We start from the raw sequence: 23438 nt of genomic DNA on the forward strand, positions 1-23438 counted from the left end.
ATGCTAAACATATTAGTGTTAGAATTGCTTATAAATACCATGCTTATGTTGTAAACTAAGGGCACTTGAAAGCACTTAAAAATCAAGAAGTTAGTAAGACAAAAAAGGAGAGAAATCGGGCTTGCAAGACAAACATTATATCGGCAAAACACCCACTACTAAAAAACAGAGTTTTCTCAATGGAATATTCCAACAGAAAAGCTTAAAATTTCTTCGAAATTGGTCTTTAACGACTAATTTTAGACCATCAAAATGTTGATTGGGAAAACAATTGTTAGTAATATCATTCTGTAGGTGATGAGAGTTTTTCGTTAAAAAATTTACCACTGGAATATTTCGTGGCGAATTTCATTGGCAAGAAAGAAAAATTTATCAAAAAATCCATCGGTATATTTTTGACAAATTATAAATGTAACACTAAAAAAAAATCAATGGAATTAACGTGTGAAATACGAAAAGTATCCGTTTTTAACACTATGAGATTTTGTCAGCGAATGGAATTGATTCCATTGAAATTGGCTTTTGGTTAGGTCGACAATACCGACGGATTTTATCAGTATTATGAGTTTCATCGATAATGACTCCAAATTTCATTACTAAAAGTTATAATTTCATTACTAATGCTTTCAATTTTGTCTATAAACCCCGTCAATAATTATTTGAGAATATGAAGAAACAATTTTATATACAATGATATTGGTTGGTAATTTTGTTCATAATTGTTATTTCAATGCAATGAGATTAAGGATGGCAACAAGTAGGGTACCCAGTAATTTCGAAGTATCCGACCCTGAACCCTATAAATAAGTAGGGTACACGAATCCTACAATTACTTGGATAATTTTAGAATTTACTATTCAAGCCCGAAACCTAATACATACCTACCCGGACTCCTTTAAAACTTGATTATGTAAAAATTTTTTATTAAATAGTGCATGGGTATCTAATTATCTAAAATCGAATTGTACTTGTACCTTTATACAATAATAAATTTTATTTCCCTAAGCAAAATAAAATTATATTTCACATCCATACAATTCACTAATAATTCAATTTATAAAAGCAAACAAATTTACTAGATTTACGCCATTATTGATTAATGTTTGGAAAAAGATGGCTCTTGCACAAACTTTGGAGAAACCTTTGTCAATGAAAGAAGTTGATCACCGAAGAGGAGTACTAAAAGGATCCAAACCACTAATGTTGGTGGCAATGATGCAATGGTCCAAGACACCACTATGAAGTCTTTTAAAGACTCTTTGTTGTATGAAAGAAAAGATGTTGAGAATGCTGTGGCTATGAGAAACATTAATAAAATCACCTTTAATGCTAAGGAAGAATGGTGAGATGATGATGATATAGCTAATGGAGAATTAAATGATATCCCTCAAGTATGCATCAATAAAGAATAGAAAAAGGCACTTAAATGCCCTTGGAGCTCTTCTTTAATCATTAAATTGCTAGGGAAATCCTTAAGTTTCTCATCCCTACAATATCGGGTTTTCAAACTTTGAAGCCTTGAGGGAGATGCTGAGTTAATTGACTTGGGACTTGGCTATTACATTGTTAAGTTTGATCATAAGAATGACATGATTAAAGTCCTTACTGAAAGGCCTTGGAACATATTGGATCACTATTTAATGATGTAAAGATGGCAACCAAATTTTCGGCTTTCTACGGCTATTCTTGGCAAAATTGCCATTTGGATTTGAATACCTAAACTTCTCATTGAATATTTCAATGACGAACTTTTGATGAAAATCGATTTGTTGATTAGAAAACCCTTGAAGTTGGACACATATACGAGCTTGGCTGTTCAAGGAAAGTTTGCAAGAATTTGTGTAGAAATTGATCTCTTTAAGCCATTAATCTCTAAGATAAAAATTGGGGAAGTCATGCAATTTGTTGAGTATGAAGCCATGCACACAATTCGCTTTCACTATGGGATCGTGGGTCACTACATGGAGAATTGTCCATTGAAGCAAGTGCGACAGCTGCCATGATAGAAGAGGGAGGCTCCGTCAACGGTGTGGCAAGTGTGGACAACAATGTTCCAAGCAAGAAATACGAGACTTGGATGTTGGTACAACATAAGTCAGGGAGAGGATCAGGATCAAAGGCAAAAAAAAATTAGATGACTTCTACGTTGAGGATTTTTTAAATCAGTTTAAAGTCTTGGTGGAGGAAAGTCAAGAACTTGCTACAACTACTCATGTTAAAGAAAGTCTTGTTAGGATTGAAATTCAAAGAGAATAAACAAGTGTAAAGGCGATGTCTTTTTGGCAATTTAAAGAGAAATTAAAGAAGTTAAAGGCTGAAACTCTTGTGGAGGAGAACCTTCCAAATTTGGTAAGCAATGAAAATATTACAAAGGCCAAGGAGAAGTCAGTGAAAGCTTTTAGGTTATTACCTAGGAAAATTTTTTATTTTAAAGCCAAAGCTGTTAAAAACAAGGAAAATTCATTGGTGATTGGTAGACCTAAAAAAATTTTAGTAAAAGAGCTCAAGATAAGTGGCTCGGATTTAGAGTTACGAGGAAGTAATTTGGGTGACCAAAATTTATTGAAGTCGACCCAATTACATACTTCTAACTTTGAACATCATATGGACCCACCAAAAATGAGCTTGCTTATGAGTGCAGGGAATCGACTAGCACCTAAACCTCTTGATATTTTGATGGAAGAGTCAGTGAAACATTGTGGTTAGGCAAAATTAAGTGAAAGTCGAGAATTAGTGCTTGTTAAATAAGCAAAGGTCATGCATCAGTTATGTTATTAATAAAGATTATCTCATGAAATTATAGAAGTATTCTTAATAAAAAATGACTTAAAAATTGTAGAGATTTGACGAGAAGTTATGTTCTAGACGTTCTTATTCTTTTTGAAACCAAATATGGTGATGCTGATATAGCTAATGTTTTCGGTAAAAAGTTAGGATCTGATTCCTCTTCTGTAGTGGCTGCCTTTGGTTATGTAGGAGCTATTATTGTGCTTTGGAAACGAAGAGGTGTGGGCATTTATGTGATTAGCTCGAATAGTCAAGTGGTGCATTTAAGGGTGCATGAATCAAATTTAACTTGGTTTTTGTCAATAGCTTATGTTCAACCTCATTGTCAATTAAAGGAAATATTTTGGGATGAGCTAAAGAATTTCTCTAGTAATCTGAACTAGTCATGGGTTGTATTGGGTGATCTTAATGACATAGCAAGCTTGGAAGAGAAGTGTAAAGGGTTTATATTTGTGTTAACCATGCTTGGGTTTTTATGGAAAGATGGGATGCATGTTAGCTCTCGGATATTGAGGTGATAGGAATCAAATTTACATGGTTCCATAAACTTAATGGTAGAGTTGTGATCAAGGAATGTCTTGATAGAGCACTGTTAATTTAGTTGGCCCATGAAAAGTTTTCTGAGGCTAAAATGGCAAATTTGTCGTGTCTTTATTTATATCACTGTCCCATTTTGTTTCATTTTGCCATGGCCAAGCCTTCACCTAAAGAGAATAGACCATGTTGCTTTCAAGCAGCCTAGTTTACACATAAATGTTGATAGTACATTTATTGCAGCTTGGGAATGGGGAGATTCTTTATTACAGTTGATTGTTTCTTTAACGATAAAAATGAAAAAATTGAGTGTTAATTGTTTTGGAGATATTTTGTGAAAAAAGAGAATTTTGGTTGCACAGATTGATGGTATTCCAATAAGTGAGGCATATTTGTACTCTTCCTTTCTACAGCACTTGTAGGTAGAACCAAGACAGGAATTTCAAGATGTTTTTTATCAGGAAGAACTACTTTGGTATCAAAAGTCTCAGACTTAGTGGATACAAGATGGGAAAGGGATACGAGGTTATACCATATGTCTACGGTGCTTCGAAGGAATAAAAACAAGGTGTAGGTTTGATGATTGATGATAAATGGGTGACAGGCATTGAAAACCTAAAACAACAAATAGTTTCTTTTTTTGTAACTTTTTTTGTTTGACGAGATATAGTTCCTTTGGTATCCAACTACATCAAATGACAGCCCCTGATGAATTTAGATAATTAGGCTCTTCTGGTGAGAACGCTTGAGATAAAAAGGTTAAAGTAGCGTTGTTCTCCATGAAAGGTCTTAAAGCTCTAGGTCTTAATGGTATTTAGCTTTTCTTTTTACAACGAGTTTAGGTGACAGTCAAAAATCATATTTGTGTTTTTATGAACCAAGTGTTGTACGACAGGTTTTTTTCTTTGGAATTATCGAAGGCCTTTATCAATTTAATCCTTAAACAAGATAGTCCGATGATTATGATGGACTATTAACCTACTTAATACCTTTTACAAAATTTTGTCTAAACTAATCGTGAATAGATTGTGACCATTGTTGCAAAAGATGGTGGGTCTTTTTCAAAGTAGCTTTTTACTCGGAAAAAACACTCATGACAATACTGTGGTTACACAAGAAGTAGCCTATTCTTTAATGAGGAGGAAAAGAATAAAGGAATGGGTGAATATGAAAATTGACCTCCATAAGGCTGATGATAACGTAAATTGGGAATTCTTAAGGCAAGTGCTCATTAAGTTTAATTTTCCTCTGCAGTTGATTAGATTAATTATGTTTTATGTGACTTTTAATCAATTGCTTGTTATCTAGAATGGCAAAGCATTACTTTATTTCTTAGCACAAAGATGTCTCAGGCAAGGTGATCCTTTATCACCCTATTTGTTTATTTGGTGCATGAAAAAGTTATCTCATAAGATATAGTACATGGTACATAGGAAACAGTGGAAGACAATCAAAGTTGCTAAAATGAAGCCATCGTTATCTCAATTTTTTTTTGCAAATGATCTATTACCTTTTGCTCAAGTTGAGATTAGACAAGTAGAAGTTGTCGTGGATTGCATTAATTAGATTGTAGCTGCTTCGAGTTTATTTATCAATTTATCTAAGTCAAAAATATTTGTTTCTCCTAATGTTTCTCGAAGTTATGCAAATTCATTGAGCATAACCTGCAATATTCTATTAATGGAAGACTTAGGAAGGTACTTAAGTGTTCTGATTATTCATAAAAAATGCTTTAAAAAGTTGTATGCCTACATTATGGTTAAGGTGAGAATGAAGATGGCTTGCTAGAAAAAGAATGTTTTATCCAAGGTTGGTTATCAATTGCTTATACAATAGGTCATGGAAGCTATCCTTGTGTATGCAATGTAGATAGCCTTGTTGCTTATATTGACTTATCGTTAACTAGATTAGATTTCTTAAAATTTTTTATGGGAAGGTACAAAGAAAAGTTCTAAAAACCATTTACTGAATTAGAATACAATTTGTCTGCCTAAAGCATGTGGGGGGTTGGGTTTGAGATCGGCTAGAGCTTCAAATTTAGCCTTACTTTCAAAGATTGGGTAGGCAATTGAGAATCACTCAATTTGGTTATCTTTCTCAATTTTGTGTAGTAAGTATCTCCATAATTGTGATTTCAATTCTACACTTGTTCATGTTAACTCTTTCTCCACTTGGAAAAGTATTTTGAAGTGTAGAACAGTCCTGAACTTAGGTAGAAAATGGTTGGTTGAAAATCGAGCTAGCATTAGCATTTGGAATGATTAGTGGGTGGGGGATACCCTTTTTATCCATTTTGCCCTTGGTGCGATTAGTGTATGAATTGCTTTCTTTGAAAGGTATTAAATTTATTGATGACTATGGAGAATGACAACTTAATTATATTCTTCACTTAATTCTTTTGGCTAAGCTTTCGGAAATAAAGGCAACCCATATTCCAAGAATTCATGCTTAGGGGGATAGGAAATTTTGGTTTGGAGAAAGCAATGGATCATTCTCAGATAGATCTGCTTTTCACCTTTTGCAAACGCGTTGTTTAAATAGTCAATAGGCGAATGATCATAACTGGATTTGGAGATTGGCATGTAATGAGAAGGTTTTGGGTATTCATTTGGTTGTTATTCAAATATAGACTCAACATAAATGAAAATAGAGTGAAGCAACAAAATACTCAATCAAGTTTCCTGCTCACATTACACAGATGGTGATGAGTCAATTCTACATCTATTCAGAGATTGCCACTTTGTGAAACAAGTTTTGAGTTGTTGGCCCTTACTAGGTACAAATGAGCCAACCTTTTTTAATTTTGATCTTAAAGAGTGGTTATTTCTTAATTGTGCTAATAAGGCAATTTGGGTTGTTAATGTGCCTTGGAGTGTTCAATTTTTGTTGAAATTATGGTTCATTTAGAAGAGTTGAAATAATTACATTTTTAGCATGTTGTTGACTCCTCAAGCTGAGTATGGAGTGCTGCAAAAATGATGGCCAAAGAGGTTGGCAGAGGTTTGGAAAAGAAGAGTCTTGCTACTTGGGTGGCTCGATGAATTAAGTGGCAACCACCAAACATGTGTTACTTCATTCTTAATACAGATGGGACTGTTCAGTCTGGTTTGGGATGTGTTTCTGCAAGTGGACTCATACTTAATAATGGGGGAAAGTGGCTTGGTGGATTTATGTCCAACATTGGTGTAATGTATAATCTGATGGTGGAGCTGTAAGGTACAAGAAAAGGTCTTTTTTTTGGCAAAGTCTATGGATCTAAACCAAGTTGTTGTTGAACTTGATTCTGCTTTGGTTGTGCATTTCTTGAATACGAGGGTGAAAGCTTCTCATCCATAGTCTATTTTTATTCAAGATTCTATATTTTTAACTCAAGAAAAGTGGGTTAAAGAAATTCGCCATATCTTTAGATAAAGGAATAAATGTGTTGATTTTCTTGCGAATTTAGCTCAAAACCGTAAACTTTGGATACGATGTTGAATTCTCCTTGTTTGGAACATATTCCTTCCTTGAAGACTGATAAATTGGGAGTACCTTGTATAAGGATGCAAGCAGGTTGTTTTCAGGCATCTTATGTACAAAAAAAAAAGTAAACAAACAATAAAATTAAAATTTTTAAATGACTAAAAGCAAATATTTGAAACAACAACTTATCAAACAAACTTAAACAACATTACAATAACCATTGTTTAATTTCTGCGACAAGGCAACAAGTCATGAAAAATTCAATCCTATTCTTCAATATCATTAAATGTCCAATTGAATCTTCAATTATACATGATCTTATACAAATAAAAGAGATAAGAATGCAACACTTAAGATAATAGATAATTTTTTGAATAACACAAATGAAATGAAAATATAATGAATTTATTTACTTTCCATTTCATTCCTCAAACAATTTTGAGTGCACCTCAATGCCTCCAAAGTGTATGGATTAAGCCTACTTCAATAATTAGTCACCACTCTCCCACTAGTGCTATAGGCTTAACTCAGATGTAACTGTAGAAACAAGAATAGCAAGAAAGCTTCTAGAAATCATTTGCAAAGTGTGATACTTTATCCCATTTGTTTTCCACCAACTCAAAATATCAAAAACTTTAGAAAATGTCAAAATTTTCTCCTTTAAATAGTGATCCAATTTCGTATGCTTATCAATTGAAGCATTGAGATATTCAAACAACATACATTCTTTTACTTTTGATGATTTGTCAAAAGTTCTTGGTATTGAATTCTGAGAAGACTTTGATTTTGGATTAGTGGATTACTTTGGTATTCATAAAGTAAATCATAACAAGTCTTCTTAACTTGTTCAATCTCATAACTTGTAGCATCACTATAAATTTTAGAAAAAAAAATACTCAATTATTACCTTCATTTTCTACCTAAAATCCAATATAATCGTCACAACTAACACAATATAAATATACTTTCAATATTTTCCAAACTTGTCAAACATTTTCTTTGATAGTGCACTAATTTTCACATTAGTAAAGCACATCCAATTCACAATTACAATTTGAAGTTTACAAATTTTGACAAAAAAAAAAAATTTGCAGTAAGATACTTTATCCCAGAAAACGATTTAAAAGATTTTTATAGTGATTTAAAAACAAATTTTGACATCATAAAACATTGCAAACTTCTTAGCAATATTTCTTGCTCCTTCTCAATCTTCCTAACTAGGCACACAAAAGTAATGCTTATATCTAAGTTTCAACTTAGGGAAAAGATTTTTATACCCTATAGCAGTTCGCAGTCTGAAGCATCACGTAAGTTGAATTTCACCTAATTCTACAATCTAGATTTAAATTTTTGGAATGTGGCACTTTAGCTTGACGAGCCACTTTTTCAAAGTTTTTCCAATTTAGATGGACTAGCTGAGCAATATACTATACTATTACAAATATTTTTAATTACATCTTTCATCACAAATAATCCATCTTTCGCAATAGGATTCAAAATATATGCACAACATTATATGTGAAGAATTTTTCATTAAGTAAAAGTTCAAAACATAACTTGTCCATTATGGTGGAAACAATACCATCATCAAAGCTACAATTATCCACAATGATAGTAGAAAGTTTGTTCTCTATATTCCATCTAGTCAAGGCAATCATCATTTCTTGAGTAAGAACATCCATGATGTGAGTTGTAAGCACATAAAAAAATCTACATGTTTAAAAAATAACATTAACGAATTTGCTTAATTTTTTTTCATAAAACAATAATGAATAATGTAACACAATTTAAAGAATTAAAATAAAAATTGTTTACCTTAAGATACAACTTTGCAACACCCAAGAGTCATCAATATAATGAGCAATGATAAACATGCAACCTTTATTTTGATTTGAAGTCCATATATGTCACGACCCGAAACTCCCCATCGGGCCCGTGACAACCGCCGCGAGGCCTCGACAGACATTCTTCACCCCGAATGTCGATTGAAACCTCGCAAGGCTTAGCATCAACTTTTGCATCTCCCCGGTGAGCAACAGTTATTAAATCTCGCATTTTAAAAAAATCATAAGTCATTTTAAATAAGAACAATAAAATATTATTTTTTAGCTCACAGGGGTATTTTCGTAATTTTTCGTCAAAAATCTCAAAACTTGCTAAAAATGTAGTAGGTAAGCAGAAAATATATATTTAATGATTTAAAAACAATTAAGTATCTAAAACGTTCATTTGAAAGCAAATTGTTGACAACTAATACTATTCAAAAATAATAAATAAAATATTCTATTTTCTCATAAAATAAATTTTTATAGAAATATTCGTAAATAATTTTTCGCACATGAAAGTAAAGTAAAAATTGTATGAATAGAAATACAAACAACCAAAATATAAGTTTTGATCTGCAATGACACGTGGGCTCCAATTAACCAAGAAGATGTAAGACTGTGAACTCTTACTTTCTATAATGCAGTTCCGAGCTTAGTTCTCGTCCTACTCGACTATCTACAAACTATCCTGAGCCTGAAAAATGTATAGGAAGAAGGGGTGAGATTTTATAATCCCAGTGAGTAAACAGATACCATCTAAAGTATCTAAAGCCGAGTAAATTGAGACAATTAAAATAAGTCATCATACTGTAATTTCATTACCTTTCAGTTCATTTCAATGAAATAAAATCAATCCATATAAATCGAGCAATCAACTTGGCTTATGAATTTCTTAAAACTTTGGCTCGTGCCAAAACTCATACTCAGTGATGCCTTGCGCAGGGCATCCAACCGAGTCCGCCAAGGCTGTTAAAATTTTATATACACTTAAAATATATTTTTAGTTTGAGAAAAATACAGCCGTTCCTTGGCGTTGGCTGAGTTCCCCTTCACGTGGTGGTTTAACGTGAAGTGAACCCTAAGCTTTACCCCAGGAGATACCCTACGCGCCTCTCCGTTCGAGGTAATAATATAATGGAGTTTACCGTGCCCCTCTAATAGGCTGGTCCACGGAACCCCCTCTGCAGTAAATAATTAATATATACTCCACCAATTTAATAAAATTCATTCTAGCATGACATGGCAATTTATCGCAATTTAGCCTCTCAAGGCTGAATACACAATACAAATAATTCTGACACCAAAATCAATTTAGCCATTCATGCTCATATATTGTCATAAGCCATTCAATTTAAAACCATAAATTTACAACACAAGCAGACAGTCTCCAATTACTCTATTTTTAAAACCAGTATTCGATTTTTCAGCAAATTTATAAAATCATTTTATAAAATCACAATTTCTCCTAAAACATAGCAATTTACCATTTAAACCCATTTTTCATAAAATCACACAGTTGTATAAAACTACTCTAGATAATTAAGACGATAATAAGTTTACTCACAGTATTAGGAGTAGAAATACTCCTATCTTCCGCCCTCGGGTGCAGTCTCTTACCCGAAACAATTGACTCACCACCTATCCATAATCCATGACACAAAATTCAGTAAATTGTGTCAATTTATCATAAATTATTTCAGGCTCTTATCCATGCGTATGCACTAGATAGGATTTGAAATGTCTAGACAATCGCTTAATTGCGGTGTCCGACCTAACTCGCCTATACACGGTGTAAATTCCTAAAATCCTCAATTCGACTCCAATTCCATCCATTTCAATTTCAATTATCCAATTATATCCACAATACCTCAATGACTGTGAATTTGGTCCAATTTATCAGTCCGAACTATAAATTACGCTTTTACCCCTAGTGGGTAAAAATTTCAATTTATTGTATCGAAAATTCCCATTTAATTTCCAACCTCATAATTCATCATTTTTCCACCCAATTCTCTTAAAATAAAGTCAACCTCATCCTCACATACCATTGGCTAGATTCGGCCTAGAGAAATTCATGGAGAAGATAAATATTTTTCTTGTTGTTTTGCTCAAAAACATGCTAAACTAACACTAAACACTAACATAGCTCAAAATCAAATTAATCTAATAACTTTCTCTCTCCTAACCCATTTTTCAGAATTCAAATCATCCTCAAATCACATGATTCAACCATGAAAAATGATGAAAAATGCATGGGAAAGGTAAAGCACAAGACAAATTTAAGAAATGTTACATTTTTTCACTTGATTTTTGAATTTCCACTTATTTTCCCTTTAAATTTCTTGGCTAGGGTTTTATTTTCTCCTTTCTCTCTCTTATTTCTTGCTTGGCCGAATGTTGAAGAAGAAGAATGGGTTATGGGCTGATTTTTTTATGCCTTTTTTTATTGTTTAATGAAATAATATTATTTTATTCATATTTTAAATATTTTATTAATTCATTTTTTTTTTAGCCATCCATTTGTCCTAATTTTTCCACCATGCATTCCCTTTGACTTATCCAAGTCTTAAGTGAAATTTCCAGATTTTTCCAAAGTTTTGGTGGAGCAAATTCTTCAAAATTACACTTTTGCCCCCGAACATTTCAAAAATTACATTTTTGCCCCAAAAATTGAAAATTTGCCATAATGCATAATTTGCACTCCTCATACTCATTTCACACTCCAAATAATTAAATTTGATCAAAATCCTTTCAAAAATTAAATTTTCGATTTCGAATGGTAAAATTACCATTTTACCCTTTTACTCCAAATTATACCGAAATTAAAATTTTTCACTTCTAGACCTCAAATCTTACTCCAATAAGTCAAATGGGGCCAAAAATCTTTTCTAAAAATTTTCATTTTGTCCCCAGGTGGCAAATGACCATTTTGCCCCTGGATAGCGAAAATTCCAATTTGACTCCAAATTGATCCTCGAACTCCGAATCACCATATTAACCCATTCTGGGACTTTAAAATTCTTAATTTCATTGTAAATTCTCTATTTGATCTAGTTCGAGGCTTAAATCAACTTTATTGTACCTCTAGGTACAATACCGATTTTTGTAAATTTTTCAAGACTCTCTTAGCATGTAAACATGCTATCCACCACATGTATGTCATCACAAATATTTCTGTAGAGTCGGGCTTGTCATCTTCTCCCCCACTTGGATCAATCATATGATCCTCCTTCTTGATTGACTTCGACATCCAGCTAAATATTAATATTTTAATATTATTTTATTCTAAAAATTTTATCTTGTCCCCTTGGTACCCAAAATACCTTATTATGCCTCACTTGACTTCCAAATCGCCTTTTATCTCACAAATTCTCCTCTGATAAAATTATTATTATTTTATTATTATTTTCTCACTTGCGAAACATTTTATCCTAAACTACTCCTTTCGTCTTTTATCACTTCTAAACATTTTAATTGACCTCAATATGCATTCGATCAATTTTATTTATCACCATATCAAAGTATGGGGTATTTCAATCTCCCCCACTTAAATAGAATTCGTCCTCGAATTCCCATCGATGTTGCGTTATCAATCTCCTTCTATGATCCTACTCCTTGTTCCTTCTATGGGGACATTCAATTTATTTCCTTCGTTCACCTTCAGTTCAATTAAATGCTTTATTTACGGCAATTATCATCCTTTGGAATCGGATCAGTAATACTTTTCACAACCATGATCTCTTATATCTAGACACTAAGCATGCCTTTATCACCATTATTACATTTGAACCATAACTTCATCTCAATTATACCGATTTCGATCACATATCATACTTACTTATGTATACCTATTCATCGTTTTATTAATTTGCTCCATACCAATTTTCTCAACCTTGATTCATCCATCTTATACTGGTCCAAACCCTTCCTTTAATGGAGTTCCATTAAAAACTTAAACAATTTAAGGTTTACTTTCAAAGTCATTCATAACTTTAATCGTTCATTACATGTCTGTTAACACTTTAGCTCACTAACCTCTCTGGACACTATTTCAAAATCTCTCAATTACCGAGAACCATTCTTCACTTCAGTTAGTAAAATTATCAATTTCATATATACATATATACATGCATTTTCAAATGTCAACCTCTCTCTTTATATATAGGAATCCATGTGTTCACATGCCTTGGACTACATTCCCCCATTATTCATCTGTATCCCAATCCTAGTTTCAATATAATAATTCTTATAGTGCATGTCAACCTTCTTATTATACTTGTGTATAACTTCATATCATTCATATCATTTCCAACCATATGTTTGAGTTTCCTTATACTATATATCATTCATCACAATGTCATCTCCATTGAATTATAATCTATTATACGTGTATGCTTTATAATCCTATTGATGCCTCAAAGATTTATCTCAACTTGATCATTGCATCTCATGCAATACCATAATTCCTAAGAGTTATCCTTTTGTCTTTAATCATCTTTCATGCCTCTATATTACCTTGTATCTTTCTTGCATTACGATATTGATTTGTCACTGAAGACTCGAACCCATTTGAATCATGTATGCCTTAAGCATTTTCGAATTCCAATTTCCATAATATATTGGGAAAGTTTCATTATCTGACTTCATTTTCAAGGTCAACTTCTATTATCTTTTGTTCCACTCCTTCATATGAACATAACATCATTCTTCCTTAACCAATTTATAAATTGTACTTGAAATTGTAAAATTTAAAACTAGATTCTCCTCAAGTATTTTTCAATATTAATACTAATATCACTCTCAGCTTACAGCGTCCTTTTTATAAACACATAACTTAGTGCTTGCTTTAACGAGATCCAGAGCAAAACTTCTCTTAAGTATTTCCTTGGGAATATCTATCTTAAACTTATGTCTCACAGCATGTGATTCCTTAACTTGTGATTAGCTTTAGGCTTCTCAGCAAGTTTTAAAAATTTTACGTTTCATACTTGTTGTGTATGATTAGAATCTCTTCTCAAAGATGTTTATGTATTCCTAAAACATTTACTCTTAAAGATATATAAATACATACTCATCCATTCAACTCCTAACTCATCTTCATAAGTTTCTAGGGTGCCACACAATTAGCCTCATGTTGTTACTAACTCTTGTCATTTTACTGTATCAAAACAGATATTACAAATTCTCATAATGATATTCTACATAAACTGATTTTCTATACCAGTCTCGTAATTCTTCCTTCACACTTTCATTACTTGGTATCTCATCTCAATATAGTCATCTCAAGAATCTTTTAATTTTTTTTTCTTTTAATTATATGCCTATATACAAGGCAATAAAGAAGTTTTTCAATTCATTTGGGTAAACATACTCCAGAATATTTAAGACTCCCAGATAACAAAACACAATGACCAACAACCAAAATTCAATTTGTAAGCTCATTATCGTGTCACTCCCATCTTACTCATGCATCATAGGCGTGAGGTATTCGAAGCATTACAGCGTTGAACAGTCAATGTTGAAGCACTGTAGCTATTAGAAATTTTCTCATCAAAGCTATTTGTCTGCATTCAAAGTCACCACATCAATCATTCTCAACCAGTGGTTTCCCTTTTAGATATATATCATGAGGTCCATAAGTATAGGTACCTTCTATTTTCTTATCATACACATTAAGCCAGATTAATACTTCCATCTCATGTCATCTTTTGACTTTTATCAACATTCATAAAATTCCACCTCAAAACATCCTTTCCATACAGTGTAATAAATTCATGATAAATATACCACTCCACACATAAGTTGCTTACTATCTACAACTTTCCTCAAATTTATTATCATCCCTATCCAATTATCTTCTTGACTTTCGGTATAATTAACTACGAAAATAGCCCGGCTTCCTCCTCACTTTATTCTCACAATCCTTACTGAATCAAAATTTTATATTCCCCATATTCCATAATTTAACTTTATTGGGTTATATTTGTGCCCAACTATTATCTCATATTGTCATAACATCACTGAATAATCCCCTTCATGCTTAAATTACAATCATTAAAGTAATCACATTATCCATTCCGAATGTCATTTATAACCTTATTGCTTCCTTCTATAACCTTCCTCAATAATTATATTACCAATTTAGCTCTATCATACTAAAGATTCCCATATACCTTCAGTTACTTAAATAGCCATTTTATAATACATTCTAGTCCTATACTTTAAAAGCCAAACTATTTTTACTTCTTTGTACAGATAATTATTATCTCTTTTACACAACATCTACTTAGAATTAAGGTAGTGTAAAATCCTACGAAAATATTACATGTCCTTGGGATCATCATCTTAATCTGATCTTATCGAAAGATTCTACTCCGAGTCCTCCTAAAGATCCTCTTCCGAGTTTTCCTCCTGAGATTTTTTTTTCCTTTGCTCCTCAATCCAGGCTTGTTGTATTTTCCTATATTCTTCATCACTCACCGTTGCAGCATTTCTTCCACAACCGGGAGGAAAATGTCGTACACCTGACACTTTTCTAAAGGGTTTACTTGCAGCTGTTACTTTCTCCTTATCCTTTTCTGGTTGTCCCCTTACATTTCTCCCACAACCTGGTGGAAAGTGTCGGACTACTGTCACGCTCTTCCTAGAACGAATATATCCCCTTGCAATTTCTTCCCTCGTCCATTCTCTAAGGTGCTCTCCAGGTTGTTCCTAAAGGAAATCTTGTTCAATTTTCCATGGATTGGAGCTACTCTCACTTTCAAAATTCTCGCTACTCTCGAAGCTCCCCTTATTATGAACCCATTCTGATAAGTTCTTAAGAATTCTATTATCAGGAATTCGGGATGGACCACCTTCCGAATCACCTGTATCAAGGTGCCATTTGCTTCTAGCTGTAGAATCTAAAGATCTCTCGCTATCACTATGAGAGGTATCGAGACTACCACCACTTCTAGACATGGTGTGTATGTCACCAATGCACCTCAAAACCTATATGCAATCAAATAATAATTGTTTAATTATTTATGCATCTCAAAAGTAGGTAGATTTCTATATGAAGATGCATACATTCTATTCAATCTAACCTAACTTAACTTATCTTAATTTAACTAGACTTGGGGCCACGCAATGTCAGTGTAGATTCCTTAAAACAACTTTAAAATCAAAAACTTTTAAATCCAAAGCTTTAAAATCAAAATATCTGATCTTTAAACCATGCTCTGATACCAATAAAATTGTCACGACCCGAAACTCCCCATCGGGCCCGTGACAACCGCCGCGAGGCCTCGACAGACATTCTTCACCCCGAATGTCGATTGAAACCTCGCAAGGCTTAGCATCAACTTTTGCATCTCCCCGGTGAGCAACAGTTATTAAATCTCGCATTTCAAAAAAATCATAAGTCATTTTAAATAAGAACAATAAAATATTATTTTTTGGCTCACAGGGGTATTTTCGTAATTTTTCGTCAAAAATCTCAAAACTTGCTAAAAATGTAGTAGGTAAGCAGAAAATATATATTTAATGATTTAAAAACAATTAAGTATCTAAAACGTTCATTTGAAAGCAAATTGTTGACAACTAATACTATTCAAAAATAATAAATAAAATATTCTATTTTCTCATAAAATAAATTTTTATAGAAATATTCGTAAATAATTTTTCGCACATGAAAGTAAAGTAAAAATTGTATGAATAGAAATACAGACAACCAAAATATAAGTTTTGATCTGCAATGACACGTGGGCTCCAATTGACCAAGAAGATGTAAGACTGTGAACTCTTACTTTCTATAATGCAGTTCCGAGCTTAGTTCTCGTCCTACTCGACTATCTACAAACTGTCCTGAGCCTGAAAAATGTATAGGAAGAAGGGGTGAGATTTTATAATCCCAGTGAGTAAACAGATACCATCTAAAGTATCTAAAGCCGAGTAAATGGAGACAATTAAAATAAGTCATCATACTGTAATTTCATTACCTTTCAGTTCATTTCAATGAAATAAAATCAATCCATATAAATCGAGCAATCAACTTGGCTTATGAATTTCTTAAAACTTTGGCTCGTGCCAAAACTCATACTCAGTGATACCTTGCGCAGGGCATCCAACCGAGTCCGCCAAGGCTGTTAAAATTTCATATACACTTAAAATATATTTTTAGTTTGAGAAAAATACAGCCGTTCCTTGGCGTTGGCTGAGTTCCCCTTCACGTGGTGGTTTAACGTGAAGTGAACCCTAAGCTTTACCCCAGGAGATACCCTACGCGCCTCTCCGTTCGAGGTAATAATATAATGGAGTTTACCGTGCCCCTCTAATAGGCTGGTCCACGGAACTCCCTCTGCAGTAAATAATTAATATATACTCCACCAATTTAATAAAATTCATTCTAGCATGACATGGCAATTTATCGCAATCTAGCCTCTCAAGGCTGAATACACAATACAAATAATTCTGACACCAAAATCAATTTAGCCATTCATGCTCATATATTGTCATAAGCCATTCAATTTAAAACCATAAATTTACAACACAAGCAGACAGTCTCCAATTACTCTATTTTTAAAACCAGTATTCGATTTTTCAGCAAATTTATAAAATCATTTTATAAAATCACAATTTCTCCTAAAACATAGCAATTTACCATTTAAACCCATTTTTCATAAAATCACACAGTTGTATAAAACTACTCTAGATAATTAAGACGATAATAAGTTTACTCACAGTATTAGGAGTAGAAATACTCCTATCTTCCGCCCTCGGGTGCAGTCTCTTACCCGAAACAATTGACTCACCACCTATCCATAATCCATGACACAAAATTCAGTAAATTGTGTCAATTTATCATAAATTATTTCAGGCTCTTATCCATGCGTATGCACTAGATAGGATTTGAAATGTCTAGACAATCGCTTAATTGCGGTGTCCGACCTAACTCGCCTATACACGGTGTAAATTCCTAAAATCCTCAATTCGACTCCAATTCCATCCATTTCAATTTCAATTATCCAATTATATCCACAATACCTCAATGACTGTGAATTTGGTCCAATTTATCAGTCCGAACTATAAATTACGCTTTTACCCCTAGTGGGTAAAAATTTCAATTTATTGTATCGAAAATTCCCATTTAATTTCCAACCTCATAATTCATCATTTTTCCACCCAATTCTCTTAAAATAAAGTCAACCTCATCCTCACATACCATTGGCTAGATTCGGCCTAGAGAAATTCATGGAGAAGATAAATATTTTTCTTGTTGTTTTGCTCAAAAACATGCTAAACTAACACTAAACACTAACATAGCTCAAAATCAAATTAATCTAATAACTTTCTCTCTCCTAACCCATTTTTCAGAATTCAAATCATCCTCAAATCACATGATTCAACCATGAAAAATGATGAAAAATGCATGGGAAAGGTAAAGCACAAGACAAATTTAAGAAATGTTACCTTTTTCACTTGATTTTTGAATTTTCACTTATTTTCCCTTTAAATTTCTTGGCTAGGGTTTTATTTTCTCCTTTCTCTCTCTTATTTCTTGCTTGGCCGAATGTTGAAGAAGAAGAATGGGTTATGGGCTGATTTTTTTATGCCTTTTTTTATTGTTTAATGAAATAATATTATTTTATTCATATTTTAAATATTTTATTAATTCATTTTTTTTTTTAGCCATCCATTTGTCCTAATTTTTCCACCATGCATTCCCTTTGACTTATCCAAGTCTTAAGTGAAATTTCCAGATTTTTCCAAAGTTTTGGTGGAGCAAATTCTTCAAAATTACACTTTTGCCCCCGAACATTTCAAAAATTACATTTTTGCCCCAAAAATTGAAAATTTGCCATAATGCATAATTTGCACTCCTCATACTCATTTCACACTCCAAATAATTAAATTTGATCAAAATCCTTTCAAAAATTAAATTTTCGATTCCGAATGGTAAAATTACCATTTTACCCTTTTACTCCAAATTATACCGAAATTAAAATTTTTCACTTCTAGACCTCAAATCTTACTCCAATAAGTCAAATGGGGCCAAAAATCTTTTCTAAAAATTTTCATTTTGTCCCCAGGTGGCAAATGACCATTTTACCCCTGGATAGCGAAAATTCCAATTTGACTCCAAATTGATCCTCGAACTCCGAATCACCATATTAACCCATTCTGGGACTTTAAAATTCTTAATTTCATTGTAAATTCTCTATTTGATCTAGTTCGAGGCTTAAATCAACTTTATTGTACCTCTAGGTACAATACCGATTTTTGTAAATTTTTCAAGACTCTCTTAGCATGTAAACATGCTATCCACCACATGTATGTCATCACAAATATTTCTGTAGAGTCGGGCTTGTCATCTTCTCCCCCACTTGGATCAATCATATGATCCTCCTTCTTGATTGACTTCGACATCCGGCTAAATATTAATATTTTAATATTATTTTATTCTAAAAATTTTATCTTGTCTCCTTGGTACCCAAAATACCTTATTATGCCTCACTTGACTTCCAAATCGCCTTTTATCTCACAAATTCTCCTCTGATAAAATTATTATTATTTTATTATTATTTTCTCACTTGCGAAACATTTTATCCTAAACTACTCCTTTCGTCTTTTATCACTTCTAAACATTTTAATTGACCTCAATATGCATTCGATCAATTTTATTTATCACCATATCAAAGTATGGGGTATTTCAATCTCCACCACTTAAATAGAATTCGTCCTCGAATTCCCATCGATGTTGCGTTATCAATCTCCTTCTATGATCCTACTCCTTGTTCCTTCTATGGGGACATTCAATTTATTTCCTTCGTTCACCTTCAGTTCAATTAAATGCTTTATTTACGGCAATTATCATCCTTTGGAATCGGATCAGTAATACTTTTCACAACCATGATCTCTTATATCTAGACACTAAGCATGCCTTTATCACCATTATTACATTTGAACCATAACTTCATCTCAATTATACCGATTTCGATCACATATCATACTTACTTATGTATACCTATTCATCGTTTTATTAATTTGCTCCATACCAATTTTCTCAACCTTGATTCATCCATCTTATACTGGTCCAAACCCTTCATTTAATGGAGTTCCATTAAAAACTTAAACAATTTAAGGTTTACTTTCAAAGTCATTCATAACTTTAATCGTTCATTACATGTCTGTTAACACTTTAGCTCACTAACCTCTCTGGACACTATTTCAAAATCTCTCAATTACCGAGAACCATTCTTCACTTCAGTTAGTAAAATTATCAATTTCATATATACATATATACATGCATTTTCAAATGTCAACCTCTCTCTTTATATATAGGAATCCATGTGTTCACATGCCTTGGACTACATTCCCCCATTATTCATCTGTATCCCAATCCTAGTTTCAATATAATAATTCTTATAGTGCATGTCAACCTTCTTATTATACTTGTGTATAACTTCATATCATTCATATCATTTCCAACCATATGTTTGAGTTTCCTTATACTATATATCATTCATCACAATGTCATCTCCATTGAATTATAATCTATTATACGTGTATGCTTTATAATCCTATTGATGCCTCAAAGATTTATCTCAACTTGATCATTGCATCTCATGCAATACCATAATTCCTAAGAGTTATCCTTTTGTCTTTAATCATCTTTCATGCCTCTATATTACCTTGTATCTTTCTTGCATTACGATATTGATTTGTCACTGAAGACTCGAACCCATTTGAATCATGTATGCCTTAAGCATTTTCGAATTCCAATTTCCATAATATATTGGGAAAGTTTCATTATCTGACTTCATTTTCAAGGTCAACTTCTATTATCTTTTGTTCCACTCCTTCATATGAACATAACATCATTCTTCCTTAACCAATTTATAAATTGTACTTGAAATTGTAAAATTTAAAACTAGATTCTCCTCAAGTATTTTTCAATATTAATACTAATATCACTCTCAGCTTACAGCGTCCTTTTTATAAACACATAACTTAGTGCTTGCTTTAACGAGATCCAGAGCAAAACTTCTCTTAAGTATTTCCTTGGGAATATCTATCTTAAACTTATGTCTCACAGCATGTGATTCCTTAACTTGTGATTAGCGTTAGGCTTCTCAGCAAGTTTTAAAAATTTTACGTTTCATACTTGTTGTGTATGATTAGAATCTCTTCTCAAAGATGTTTATGTATTCCTAAAACATTTACTCTTAAAGATATATAAATACATACTCATCCATTCAACTCCTAACTCATCTTCATAAGTTTCTAGGGTGCCACACAATTAGCCTCATGTTGTTACTAACTCTTGTCATTTTACTGTATCAAAACAGATATTACAAATTCTCATAATGATATTCTACATAAACGGATTTTCTATACCAGTCTCGTAATTCTTCCTTCACACTTTCATTACTTGGTATCTCATCTCAATATAGTCATCTCAAGAATCTTTTAATTTTTTTTTCTTTTAATTATATGCCTATATACAAGGCAATAAAGAAGTTTTTCAATTCATTTGGGTAAACATTCTCCAGAATATTTAAGACTCCCAGATAACAAAACACAATGACCAACAACCAAAATTCAATTTGTAAGCTCATTATCGTGTCACTCCCATCTTACTCATGCATCATAGGCGTGAGGTATTCGAAGCATTACAGCGTTGAACAGTCAATGTTGAAGCACTGTAGCTATTAGAAATTTTCTCATCAAAGCTATTTGTCTGCATTCAAAGTCACCACATCAATCATTCTCAACCAGTGGTTTCCCTTTTAGATATATATCATGAGGTTCATAAGTATAGGTACCTTCTATTTTCTTATCATACACATTAAGCCAGATTAATACTTCCATCTCATGTCATCTTTTGACTTTTATCAACATTCATAAAATTCCACCTCAAAACATCCTTTCCATACAGTGTAATAAATTCATGATAAATATACCACTCCACACATAAGTTGCTTACTATCTACAACTTTCCTCAAATTTATTATCATCCCTATCCAATTATCTTCTTAACTTTCGGTATAATTAACTACGAAAATAGCCCGGCTTCCTCCTCACTTTATTCTCACAATCCTTACTGAATCAAAATTTTATATTCCCCATATTCCATAATTTAACTTTATTGGGTTATATTTGTGCCCAACTATTATCTCATATTGTCATAACATCACTGAATAATCCCCTTCATGCTTAAATTACAATCATTAAAGTAATCACATTATACATTCCGAATGTCATTTATAACCTTATTGCTTCCTTCTATAACCTTCCTCAATAATTATATTACCAATTTAGCTCTATCATACTAAAGATTCCCATATACCTTCAGTTACTTAAATAGCCATTTTATAATACATTCTAGTCCTATACTTTAAAAGCCAAACTATTTTTACTTCTTTGTACAGATAATTATTATCTCTTTTACACAACATCTACTTAGAATTAAGGTAGTGTAAAATCCTACGAAAATATTACATGTCCTTGGGATCATCATCTTAATCTGATCTTATCGAAAGATTCTACTCCGAGTCCTCCTAAAGATCCTCTTCCGAGTTTTCCTCCTGAGATTTTTTTTTTCCTTTGCTCCTCAATCCAGGCTTGTTGTATTTTCCTATATTCTTCATCACTCACCGTTGCAGCATTTCTTCCACAACCGGGAGGAAAATGTCGTACACCTGACACTTTTCTAAAGGGTTTACTTGCCACTGTTACTTTCTCCTTATCCTTTTCTGGTTGTCCCCTTACATTTCTCCCACAACCTGGTGGAAAGTGTCGGACTACTGTCACGCTCTTCCTAGAACGAATATATCCCCTTGCAATTTCTTCCCTCGTCCATTCTCTAAGGTGCTCTCCAGGTTGTTCCTAAAGGAAATCTTGTTCAATTTTCCATGTATTGGAGCTACTCTCACTTTCAAAATTCTCGCTACTCTCGAAGCTCCCCTTATTATGAACCCATTCTGATAAGTTCTTAAGAATTCTATTATCAGGAATTCGGGATGGACCACCTTCCGAATCACCTGTATCAAGGTGCCATTTGCTTCTAGCTGTAGAATCTAAAGATCTCTCGCTATCACTATGAGAGGTATCGAGACTACCACCACTTCTAGACATGGTGTGTATGTCACCAATGCACCTCAAAACCTATATGCAATCAAATAATAATTGTTTAATTATTTATGCATCTCAAAAGTAGGTAGATTTCTATATGAAGATGCATACATTCTATTCAATCTAACCTAACTTAACTTATCTTAATTTAACTAGACTTGGGGCCACGCAATGTCAGTGTAGATTCCTTAAAACAACTTTAAAATCAAAAACTTTTAAATCCAAAGCTTTAAAATCAAAATATCTGATCTTTAAACCATGCTCTGATACCAATAAAATTGTCACGACCCGAAACTCCCCATCGGGCCCGTGACAACCGCCGCGAGGCCTCGACAGACATTCTTCACCCCGAATGTCGATTGAAACCTCGCAAGGCTTAGCATCAACTTTTGCATCTCCCCGGTGAGCAACAGTTATTAAATCTCGCATTTCAAAAAAATCATAAGTCATTTTAAATAAGAACAATAAAATATTATTTTTTGGCTCACAGGGGTATTTTCGTAATTTTTCGTCAAAAATCTCAAAACTTGCTAAAAATGTAGTAGGTAAGCAGAAAATATGTATTTAATGATTTAAAAACAATTAAGTATCTAAAACGTTCATTTGAAAGCAAATTGTTGACAACTAATACTATTCAAAAATAATAAATAAAATATTCTATTTTCTCATAAAATAAATTTTTATAGAAATATTCGTAAATAATTTTTCGCACAT

The 23438-nt window shown here is 32.7% G+C and overlaps 1 long non-coding RNA gene across 1 annotated transcript; it reads right to left on the minus strand.

Annotated features, from left to right (window-relative positions):
• Nucleotides 1-16280: 16280 nt before the first annotated feature.
• LOC148762546 (uncharacterized) lies at nucleotides 16281-18147 on the minus strand. The gene is made up of 3 exons (XR_016026480.1): nucleotides 18060-18147; nucleotides 17331-17404; nucleotides 16281-16460 (listed from the first exon to the last, which is right to left on the minus strand). It is a non-coding gene; the product is annotated as an uncharacterized LOC148762546 (long non-coding RNA).
• Nucleotides 18148-23438: the final 5291 nt, after the last annotated feature.

The sequence above is a fragment of the Theobroma cacao genome, chromosome 5 (assembly GCF_053813885.1).
Source record: "Theobroma cacao isolate CCN51 chromosome 5, ASM5381388v1, whole genome shotgun sequence".
Classification (NCBI taxonomy): Eukaryota; Viridiplantae; Streptophyta; class Magnoliopsida; order Malvales; family Malvaceae; genus Theobroma; species Theobroma cacao.